Below are 12414 nucleotides of genomic sequence, written 5' to 3'. Positions count from 1 at the left end.
GAACTTTTCATTTCAAGTTTTACTCGAAGAACAAATGAGTGTGCAGAAAGTTAGACAGGTCTAACAGAGGTGATTTTGATTTTATGCATCCCCCAGCTGAGAGACAGTTTCAGTGTCAGCCGTTAATTTATAGCACAGTAATTGTCAGGATGCACAGATCACAAGCAGATATCTCTCAAAATTCCACCAATCACGTTATCGATCAGCCCTCGGGGGGCTGATGGATTGCCGAGGCCGACGCACTGACAGGCGGCACGTCCAATGGGGGGAAGAATTTTGCATTGCTCCGATCAAACCAGACCCTCGAACCACCTCCCCTCCCTCCCTTCCCCACTCCCTCCTTTTGATCAGAGTCATTTTGACAGTGATGCATAAGTCTCTGCAGCACAGGGCTGGCTGGCTTGGCAGGAAATGCCACAGATCCCCCGAGAGTAGAGGAATGGGGGATTAAACAGAGAGAGACATCCCCTTAAAGAAGGAGTAAAAAGGAAATCAATGTTTCCAATGTTTCCTCCCTCTGCGGACAGGAAGAGCTGTTTAAGGATGCTTTCACTCTTGTGTTTTCTGCAGTCTTTCTCCCTTCAAAAGAGCCTTTTTGTGTGTGTGTGTGTGTGTGTGTGTGTGTGTTTTGTTTCCGGTTAGTTTGGTCTGCCCCTGGCCTGTTATAGACTGAAGTCCTATGTGGAGGTTAAATCGTAACAAATCATCTCTATCATCCCCTGCGCTGTCCTTGTCTCCCTTCCCGTCCCCTCCTTTCCGAGCTCTTACTTCCTTTCTTTACTTCTTGCCACTTCTATCAAGGAGAAGTGAATGGCACACACGTTTCATCTCTCCAAAGCGACGCTGGGCCCGAAAAACACCACAGAGGCAGAGCTGGCTAACATTGAACTGGATTGGGTAGAATAAATACAAAGGCAAGAGGGAAAAGAAAGCAGCTGGGGAAACAAAAAAGGATGGAGCTGCAGATGGGAACTAACCTTGCCGAGGTTTCTCTGATGTTCCTTTACACACACACAGACACACACACACCTCCACCGCACCCATTACTGTCAACCCCTCTTTCTCTCTCTCACTTTCTCTCTCAAGTCACCCTTTTATTTGTCATGTTCAGAGGACAGCACCAAAGCGTCTGAGGAATGGGAGGTTACAGTGTATTAAAGGAAATGTTGTTTCACAAAAATGGTCATTCCCCTTTCAGCAGGAAATACAGAGGCTACGCAGCAGCGGCACTTCAAAGCTGCCCAGAAAACTTCCCATGAAACGACTTTGATTTTCTGCATCTAAAGGGGACAAACGGGGGATTTTCCCCCTGGTGTCTCGCTCGCCGCAGTCTCTCCTCTCGTTGTTCTTGGCTGTTCTTTTACGTCGTGCTTTCTTGCCGTATAAAAGGAGTAGAGCGTGAATTTAATAGCTCTCACAGAAGAGCTGCCGACAGGCGGAAAACATGTTGCTCCACAGTCACCGTTTGTTGACAGGAAAATCCACATGCACGCGTAGAATCTGCTCCCACATTCAACCCAAAGGGACTGGTACCGTTGGAAAATCCGCCAACAGAATTGCCGGTGTAAAAATCTAATTCATTATTGACATCACTGATCTCGAACCCTTAAATCTGGCTCATGAAAGCAGCGACAGTGGAGAGGATGTCATTATTCGTGTGTTTTTTTTTTTTTTAAATGGCGAGCAATTAACATTTGATAACATTTGAGGATGAATGAAATCGTCATTCACGGATCACTTTTTATGCTACTGGAAAGTCCCTTACTGACCCATTTCGATGAAATACATCACACAGAAATAATGTGTCGGAGGCGAATCGACCGAGGGAGCCCGGTACGTGCAAATTAGTGAGGAGAAGGGGCAGCGGAGAGGAGGAGAGAACCGGAGAGAAGTTAGACTCGTTGTTTGGACGTGTTAGTTTGAAGTGAAGAGGCTGCAGTTGGGTGGACTGTCTCCCTGACACAGACACACACACACACACACATACATCCAACCCCACACACAACCTCTCCCCCCCACGCTCCTCCAATGGCCCTGTCGGTGTGCCAGGGCGGGTGATTACCGACGCTCTCCCCCAATTATGGGCTGATTATTCCGCCGCGCTCTAATTGACTGGGGAGATATGCAAATGGCTGTCATTTGGGATGATAAAGGATGCGGGCGCTGGATGCCCCCTGCATTATTTAGCCTCGGCTGTACGCAGCGTGAAGGATGTGGCGTGCGCTTTAATTGCTGAGGAGAGAGAGGTTAAGCTGAACGAGCAGCTGAATTAGAAATGAGGAATTTGGGCCCCTTTATTTATTTCTTTATTTTGCTCCTCTCCTTCCGTCTCCCCCTCTCTCTCTCTCTCTCTCTCCAACACACACTCTCTCGCACACTCTGTGCCATGCGTCATTTTTTTCCGCTCTCTCTTGGGTGAGTGGAGAGGTGAGGAGGGGGTGGGTGGATGGCAGGATGTCATGCTGGAATGCCATAAATAAAAACATTAGCGGAACCAATACGTGCAGAACAAATAGGGCGAGTGTGTGTGTGCGTGCGTGTGTGCGTGCGCGCGTGTGTGTTGTTCTAAGGGGAGTCGGTGAGTGGTCGGCTTGTGCATTAAAAACTAAAGTGCAGAGAACCTTTGCGGACTAATGAAAAAAAAACAAACTTTCAACAGCTCAGACAATAAGCAGGCTCGGCCTGTCTCCTCTGCCTCTGTGAAGCTGCCGTTTTAAATGAAAGCAAATTTAAATACATACTTCACGGCGGAATACCAATGACCTGACTCGCCGTGTTAAAGGTCGGACTGGTGGGTGGGTAGAGAGAGGTTGTGGCACCTTTGCCTTCCGTACCTGGGCCCAACCTCCACGTTTATTTTGCCACTTAATGGATGATGTCGTTTGAGATGCTTTACCGTCGCCGGTGCAGAAAGCAGCGGGGGGGCATTAAGCGAATAGGGCCCACTGGCTAAGCACTCCTAGCTGCTACAGCTTGGCACATTATCAGGGGGAATCGGAGTGAAACTCAACACTAATCCCTACGGTTTGGAGACAAGCAGCACCAGATTTGGGCGTCTTTAACAGCTTAGGGGTAATAGGGCCTTAAATGTCCCATTCAATGTGGACCACCCCATATCTACACATTATGAGAGGCTTAAGAGCCAGGGCACTTATCACTCAGTGAGCCCCATATCTTACAACAAGCAATAATTGTTAATGCGCTGGAGTTACTGTTTGCATTATCACCAGATTTAGTGAATCTATTGGAATCCTGAGACAGGTGTCCACGCTCCTGTTTGACCCCCGCGCCTGACTCTGGCACCGCTCGGAGGTTTTTTCGGCTCGGCGGCGGTGTTGAAAAACAGAGAGAGCTTTCTCTCCCTCTTATCGAGATGCGGCGGTATTATCAAGAGATTGTCTGGGCTTTGTGAAGTGTGCAGGAGCAGAATTGAAAAGAAAAGCACAATTGCTTTTCAGTGCTTTTGTGGCTCTCCTCTGCACAACTTTGGGAAGCCCTGAACAGTTTGTTCTGTAGGCTGCTTTTGTTCCAGATAACAAAAACAGAGAGGGAGCAAAACGACAGCCTTCAATGATGTAGCCTTCCAAAAAAGTGCCGCAGTGTTTTTCAAATCAAAAAAATACTTCTCTGTTATGGAATGATATAGTATTGTTTCCTATGAACACTGTTTACATGCAATTATTTCTCTGTATAGCGTCGATAGCAACTGTTCATTTTTGTTAGCAGCAGCAGCAGCCTCGGTGCTCCATGTGTAGACTCCACACAGGATGTGTTCTGTCACAGTTCTGGCAGCACGCTACACTGCGGTTAGGCGTGTACAACAGAAGAAAATAGATCTGACGCACAAAATGTGTAGACGTAGAGGCAAATATGAGCACTACTGGTGTCTTGTGTAGCTCAGTATCATGGAAGTAGCACCGTGATACCTCTTTGGAACACCAACAGTAGCAACGTGAGGCCCAGAAAGCACCGTGAAGGTGTTGTAAAAATAAGTCAAGTTTGAGCTTCTACCTCAAACAGTTTTCATCTTTTACAACCACAATCGCTGTTGTGCATCAAGTGCATCAGGTTGTGCATCAAGTGCAACGCTATGTATGCCTCCAAGAGACCCTTCAAGTGCGTGTATGATTCATTGCATTGAGAACATAAAGACTCTTACAGACACATAGTTGCTGGAGAGGCATCAGGGATTTTGTTGTGTTATACTGTTGATCTGTCCTCGCTGCTGCCTTCACCGCAACAAAGAGAATATATAACAAGAGAAATAAACGCTGACCTTGACGGGAAAATGACTTAATACTGTAGAAATGATCTATCCATGAGGCAGTATAATTTTAACTTGAAAAAAAATCTGGAACGAGTTTGTTCAGTCTACAAATAAGTAGGCTCTGATCGTGTTCTAAGGTCTGAAAATGCTTGGTAGAGATTCCTTGTGTTTTCATCAAATGACTTCTTATCGGACTCGTACAGCACAGTTATAAATCAAATGGATGAAATATTAGCAAATAATCCTTAATTTTTATTTTGTGGTCTTGATTTTGGCACACTGAAAAAATTAGTCCAAAGAAGAAAAAAGCCTATTTAAGTGACTATCTGGGGATGACAACTGTTGTTTTCCTGAGATAAAGGGATGATTTGATGATGATCACATGTTATTTATGTCATTATCACGAGACAGCAATGTTTTAAAATCCTGAGCCATATGAATAAATTACAGTGTTGACAAAATATAGCTCCGTTGATAACATCACATTCATTCGTTTTTTTATTCACACTGTCTTTAACATGAAGCATAAAAGCACAAAACAAAAGCAGGAAACGGCTTGGCTGTCTGCATGAGCGTTCAAGTCATCCATCAGTCATCATTGCTTTCTTCTTCTGCTTTCTTCTCAAAATAATTATGACATTATCTTGTGATAATGACATAAATAACTTGTGATCTCAAGAAAACAGATGAAATTGAACTGGTTATCATGGGAATAATGAGGAAATGATATGTTTAACCCGCTGCTGTTTAGGGCTTCTATAGGAAATTCAGTGGAGTATCATTACGTGTGCGCTTACATGCCTCACTAATAGAGGATTAAAAGACATATTCATGATCAGTTTAAGAGCACACCGTGAATTCAAAGATAGAAACTCGAAAATGACTTTAAAAACAAAATGATGAACCTCATATTCCCAAATCTCGCCAAGCACAGAACATTTTGCAGTGCAGAGTCACTGTGTTACGTCTCTCAGTTGTTGGTAGGATGAGATGATAGCGTGCCACCTGTGGCAGTCTTGGTCAGACTTAAGTGAGAGAAACTTCAGGCACTTGAGGAGGGAACATTCAGACTCCAAGCTTGTGGCACAACACAGACATCCACGGGCTGGCATGCGAGCGTATTCGAGTGCCTGCTGGGGTCTAGCCTGAAGCCCGCACGGGTTTCTTGGCGAGCCCGAGGCATGCCAAACATCTCCCCTCGGTTTGCGAAGAGTGCCCTTGCCTGCATTTGGAGTCTCTCTGCCTTGTGCCTCCTCGCCTCACTGAGGATTTCACTCGGAGACCCTCAGGACGTGGCAGAGACTCTGCTCGAGAACTCTTATCTGCACACACATTTGCTCGTACATTTACATATTCCAGTTTGCGCACAAACACACACATTATCTGGCGGAGACATGCCCCGTCAAGGCATGGTCGCACATTCCTACATGCGATTATTAAGGCAGCTGTGTGGATGTACAGTGCTGTGTGTTAGCGGGCACATTTTTGACCAGCATTTATAGTGTAGCGCTCGAATCAGTTCTCATCATCATCACCAATTATCATCATCATTCCAGCCTTGCTAGACATCCCAGCTGATTGACATCAAAAAGAGAAATTATGGTGTGGGTGTTGTGTTAAATCTCCCTCCGCTAAGTCTCTCTCTCTCCTTCTCATTTCTCTTCTTCTTTCTGTACTTAATAGCACTTAGTGAAGGGTATTACAGTTGGTGCTCTACATGGGGCATCACATTAAAACCCTCTTTCACACACACACGCACACACGTTTAGAAGTCCATTTGGATTCATTTGCATGGCATTTCATTTGGATTTTGCCTCAATCGACGGTTTGGGGGGGAGGATAAAAAAATAAAAAGCAAAAAAAAAAAAACATCTTTGTGTAATAGCATTTCCTCTTAGTCTCCAGTGTACCATAAAGATAGAAAGCACAGCGGCCGGAGCCGATAAATGAGTGCAGTGCTGCCATGAGCAGACCTGTCCCTCAGGCCTACAAACGATAGCTGTTGGAGTTAATTACAGTTTACATCATCATATTTACCCCGAGAAGAGAAACACAGATTAAAACTCGCCTCTGAGCCCACTGAGGTGTTATTTCTGTATATAGTGTACCACAGCGAGGTGGAGTACAATCGTCGCTGTGTGTAACATTATAATGGATTTTACGCCTGACCCCTGAAAACACAGGTTCTATATGGATATGTGTGAAAACATTAATACTGTATGGAAGTGCACGGAGAAAAATAGCATATAAGGATTGGTCTGAAAACAATGCTGACCTGACGAGATATACATGAAAGAGCTTTTGGTCATTGCCGTTGTTCTTAGCCTACATAAAGAGATCTTTTCCGGACATAATTTTTGTTTAAGAGACCGGGGACGAAATTCAAAGTCTACCATCTGTTGAGAAATGAATTGGAAGGTCCAGTCAAAGCCAATATGAGAAAAAGATGTCGGTATTGTCTTAAGAGAGATATGAACATGTCCTTTAAAAACACAGTATGTTGTTTCTGCTGCTATGGATCCCTAATTTAAAACAATTAAAACAAAAGAGTATGTCGACGTCATAAAGTAGCACTGGATCATGGAGGTTGTTGTTGTTGTTATTGTGAAGCAAACACCATTGCCAATGAAAATCTGTCTGATGTGAGATGTGAGAGAGGCAGACATGTTCACAAATCAGAAAGTCACTCAGGTTAAAGCTGAAGGTGGAGTTTGTTAAAGTACAACACGACCAATTCCCCCACAATGAGCACAAAATTCAAAATGCCAGACTTCCTGTCGGATGAACTCAGTCCTTGGGGCATTTCAGAGGGCGCCTCCTCAAAAATGTGATAAGTTATGATAGGACAACACGAAGGAATGATTGAAATAACTATTACTCACTGGTTTGGTGCTGGTTTGGCCCTAAATAAGGTAAAGTTTGAAGGTTTTATTCCCATTTTGCTGAGTCACGTTGACCAACTTCCTTCCGCACTCTCTGATGATGTATGATCTGATTTTCCATGAAGTTAAAGGGACAGCTGATCAGAGAAAACAGTTATCTTGAATAAGACAAGGATTTCTCTGGTTTTGAACATTGTTAGAAACATTTGGGATAATGTAAGTTCACAACTCAACAAAATATATATGAGGGTCTGGTTGTTTTACAATATTTAAATGCGGAAATATTACAATGTGTGTCTTAAATATACATTACAGTATAATTATTCTTCAGTATTTTGTGTTCCATGACACTGTTTCCATATGTATAGGTTTTAGGACTACAGGCTTCCTACACAGTGTCCTGATCTCACCTGCTGCTGAGCAGACTACTGTGCGCTCAGGTGGAGTCTGGTGTCCAGCAGGAGGTGTGTCGGATGGGAGGGGTTTTTGATAACACAAGGGTGCAGCAGCTAAAATTGCACAGAGCAGATCTGAGGCTGAAGAAATCATTGTGGGAGAAAGTCAACCACCTTATTCTATCCATTTTGCAATGAGATTACAGGATGTCGAAGTTTCAGATAAATACCATATCTAATGTTGCATATGCTGTAGATATGTCTGTATAAATCAGCAGGCTTAAAGTCTTCTATTTTCCTTTAAGGCTCGGTGCAGTGGAAGTGAATGGCATTTCATCTGCGGTGCCCACAGCGTTGAGAAATGACATTTTAAAAATTCAACAGGAACATATATTGTCCAGACACAGAAATAATCCCCATGGAAACTGTTGACAGTTGTTCTGTGATTATCCTGAGCAATAGGAACACTGTTTTGAGAGATGTTGCTGTTGAATTTTTTAAATGTCATTTATCAATGCTGCGAGCACCATAAACAAATTCCTTTCACCTCCGTGTCAGGCAGAAAACTCCAGAGACAGATGTGTCATAACTCAGGCGAATAAAACCGCAACTATAGCATGAATAGACCGTTTGGGCGGGCTGACCCTTTAAGACAGGAAAAAGTACAATTTTTTTACACACTACTGCAATATCCCAACTCTTTTTTCCTCCGGCAGAGGTACTTATACATGATAGTAATCAAATAAATGAAACCTATCATTGCAAAGTCTATCTTTCACTTCCGTGCTGTTTGGAGCCATGAGGGGAGTTGTTTTTTGAGTGTTACCGCTCACAGTGCTCGGTTGCTATGTTTGAGTTTGTGTTTCAGGCTCCAGTTAGCTGGCTAGCCATCTGCTGCAGAGCCCTCAGCCATACTATCCCTCTGACTGGGGCAGACAGAAAAGTAGATACTCGATGTGTGCGTGTGTGTGTGCGTGTGTGTGTGTGTGTGTGTGTGTGTGTGTGTGTGTGTGTGTGTGTGTGCGTGTGTGTGTGTGAGAAGAGAGATAGAAGTGGCTAGTTTCTCCAGTCGCTCTTCTTTCCTGTAGCCCACAGGAAGCTGCAGCCATTGGCTCCTCCCTGTCTAGACAGAGAACCACTTTTCGCACACATACGCTCTCTCTCTCACACACTCACACACACACACACTTGGTGCCTTCTACCATAGCAACTTTGATTAATTCCCTGTGTGTGGTGAGAGGAGACAACATCAGCACCATGGTCAGGGGAAAAAAGGCCCACAGTCTGCTGGATGTGACAGCTCCCTGCTTCACACTGATGCCTTATACCCTGCTGGTGTCTGCGTGTGTGTGTGTAAGTGTGTGTGTGTGAGAGTGAGAGCAGGTCAGTAGGATGAGTGAGGGATGGGATGGGGTGGGGAGTGTGTTTGTGTTTTTGTGTGTGTGTGTGTGTGTGTTGCTTCATCTGTCCCCTCGGCCGCATCAGTGCTCAAGCATGTCTCGCTGTGACAGCCCAGCAGCCTGTGTGCCTGTCACACACACACACACACACACACACACACATATACTTACACAGACAGAGGCACACTAAACGAGAGAGTGCAGGCAGGCGCCAACACCAGCGAGGTGAAGGGTCACGAGCGACTGCCTCTCCAATGTTGTGTGAAATGTGTAGATGGCAGTCTCGGCCCATTATGTGCATATACACGACCGTGTGTGTGTGTGTGTGTGTGTGTGTGTGTGTGTGAGTGTGAGTGTGTGTGTGTGTGTGTGTGAGTGTGTGTGTGTGTCTTGAGGCAGGAGGGGGGCATCTCAAAGTAACTGGTTATTATCACCTCAATATTTTTCTTATTATGACAATTACATGCTCTAGGAGCGAATTAAGCGATACAGGACGCCAAGCGGGAGTGGTTGACAGCTATTTGGAGACTCAATGCACAGAGCAATTTGCAGCCCCGAGCCAAACAAATTGGATTTGGGCCACTTTGGATTGGGGCCCCAGATTGTTGGGCGTTTGGTTCCCTCGACCGCATGCCTGCCTGGCTGGTTAGCTGGCTGGCTGGCTTCGATTCTTTACACATGACTATGTAGCAGACAGTTAGCCAGGTAGCACAATGCTCCGTGGCCCTTGACAAGGATTAAGTGTACATGTGGAGGAAGGGTGTATGTGTTGTTAAGTGCATTATACTGAGGGTGCTTCTTTTTTTTTTCACTTTAATGTTTCATCAACCATAAGTTACAATTATGGGTTTATTGGGTATTTACAATTGACATGTTTATAGTCTATGGGTTTTAAGCTTTCCCACCCTTTTTATGTTATATAGTGCTGCTACTTTTTTGGGCTTGGGCCTCACAGCTGTGCTCAAGTGTGTGTATAATCCAAATGAGCCTAACAGCCTCTAAACGAATTACTGGTACGCATTTTCCCACCCCTAAACTGCCACTGGAAAAGCTGGCAACAGCACCCAATTAGATGAAATGCAATTATTCCCATCCATTCACACAATTAGCCTGTGGGTTAACAACCTAGCTGTACATCCGGCTAGCTCACCGTGTGTTTTGGAAAAAGCCATCGCCATGGTTACACCTGCTCTCATGGTAACCCTAGCCATGTCAAATGGCGCGCACCCGGGACAGCCGAGTCGGTCGAAAAATAACAATCAGACCTATTGGTGGAGACAGCGCATTACATCAGTCAGCTGAGAGTACTGGAAGGCTCGATTGGCTGAGACAGGGAGTGGTACCACGAGTGGGAAGGAGAGAGAGAGAGAGGGGAGCGTGCGCCCCATGTGCTCAGTCGAGCGAGGGTAGATAATGCCAGGCGACAGACTGGCAGGCTGGCAGAGCGGGTGGGCACCCACAGCAGCATGATGGAAAACAAAGGCTTTGTGTGTCACCGCCGAGATCGCATTAACCAAAACAAGCAGCCACGGACCGACTGCCACACGGGCTTGGTTGTTTCTTCCACAGGCTAAGCCATGCATGGAGAGAGAGAGAGAGAGAGAGAGAGAGAGAGAGAGAGAGATGGGGGGGCGCCTGTCTCAATTTTTTTATATGAAATAACATGTTGCCGGGGCAATCAGAGAAAGTAGAGTGTTGACACTGAATTGACTGTATGACAGAGCTGCATAAAATTCAAAACAAATGGCATTTGTGTTGTCACAGCCCGTCCTTTCCAAACATGAAGGGTTTGGCAGACACTTAGTTGTGTTTATTCTGTTCTAGTATGTTTGGTAGTCTTTTGCCAATATTAGTCATCTTCTAATTTGACTATTTCCAGAAGGATGCTGCCTCACGGTGCTTCCACCTTAGCATTTACAGTCTGACACTCACATGTAAGCAGTTGTCCAGTAACATATTACCATATTACACTGTTGGCTTACTTGTGCAGAATATTGTGTATTTATTTTAAAAGATCCTCCTAGTGCTCATCGGTAGAATCATATTTTAGTGACTAGGGGTGTTACGATTCTCAAAATCCACAATCAGAATTGACTATCGATTTTAAGATTTTGTCACCACGGCAGCTTTATCCGGGTGCTGTTTGCAGGTTAAGGTTAGATGAGTTAAAAATAGTACTCACCAAAAATAAAGATTCCACAATTCAGCAAAAAATGACCAGCCTTCAGTGATTCAACAACAAAAAGATAGAAATTCAGTTTGTTACAAAGTTCGGTGTCTCAAGCCTGTCCAGAGAAAAGCATCATTGATCAGGGATCTTGCAAATCCTCTTCTCGTTCAAAAAGGATCTCTGGGTTTGATCATCAATCCTGCATTTGAATTTGAATGTCAATTTTAGATTTAAAACTGAAATCGTGAAACCAATAGTAGGAACACAACAAGATAGATTATTTCCATTACCCATTAATATAAGAATTATTTTCACAATTAATTGATTCTATAGTCTATAAAATGTAAAAAAAAAAAAAAAAAAGAGAGAAATGTCCACAACTCAGAGATTCTATATTTGATATTTATCTAATATCATAAATGACAGAGAAAAGCAGCAAATCCTTACAGCTGGAGCAAGATAATGTTTTACATTCCTGCCTGCAAAACTTCTGTAACAGTTATCAAAATAGTTTGATCGACTGTTTTATTAATCGATTAATCATGCAGCTCCGCATTTGCACCTTCTAGTTGACACTGACTGACTGATACGGATACTGAGATATCATTCTGTGGTGACAGTAATGGCTGCACAGGACTCAGGTGGGACAGGATTGAGGGGTCAGCAGGCCCGGTATAGCAGGTAGGATCAGCTGGCGTACTCTTCCCCTTCCTCCCCGAGCGGGCACCAGGCAGGAAACCAGGGTCACTTACAGGTGACTTCCCCCATATTCAGCTACAGCTGGGGCACAACCGCTAGTGTCTGAATGTGTGTGTGTGTGTGTCCAAATGTGTGTGATGTGTAGTTAGTGGGGCAGCCATCACTTTGCATCACATCACATTTGGTCTCCTTTTTACCTCTCCCGCTGTCTCTCTTCCGTCTTTCACTGTTGCCTTACCTCCTATCGCGCTCCACACATGTACAGTCAGGGTTCTGTCCGCGGTATTGGTGGGGATTCCCTCGAATCAATCCAGGAAGGGTACTACCTACTAAGCACCCACACACACATACACACACACACACAAGCACAGTTCTCTGCTCACCACAGGGAATGAAAACTGTAATATGAACTCACCCTTGGTCTGAATGAAAGCCCATTACAATTCATTTAAACCACAGCAGCCAGTGTACAGTAGCGGCTCGGTCTGTGGGTAATGTTTCCTGCTCTTCTTCAGTATTAACCTTTGTCACCGCGACTACAGACACTTTATCTCAGCGATTACAGTAATTCACAGAAAAGTTAAAGGGACACTTCACCTCC

At 44.6% G+C, this 12414-nt stretch overlaps 1 protein-coding gene across 9 annotated transcripts in view; it reads left to right on the top strand.

Moving 5' to 3' along the window:
• LOC115566198 (AT-rich interactive domain-containing protein 1B-like) overlaps positions 1–12414 on the top strand; it is a 188056-nt gene that overhangs the window by 115535 nt on the left and 60107 nt on the right. The gene's annotated exons all lie outside the window — the stretch shown is intronic.

The sequence above is a fragment of the Sparus aurata genome, chromosome 16 (assembly GCF_900880675.1).
Source record: "Sparus aurata chromosome 16, fSpaAur1.1, whole genome shotgun sequence".
Lineage (NCBI taxonomy): Eukaryota > Metazoa > Chordata > Actinopteri > Spariformes > Sparidae > Sparus > Sparus aurata.
The sequence above is the reverse complement of the archived record's forward strand: the minus strand, read 5'-3'. Positions and strand labels throughout refer to the sequence as shown.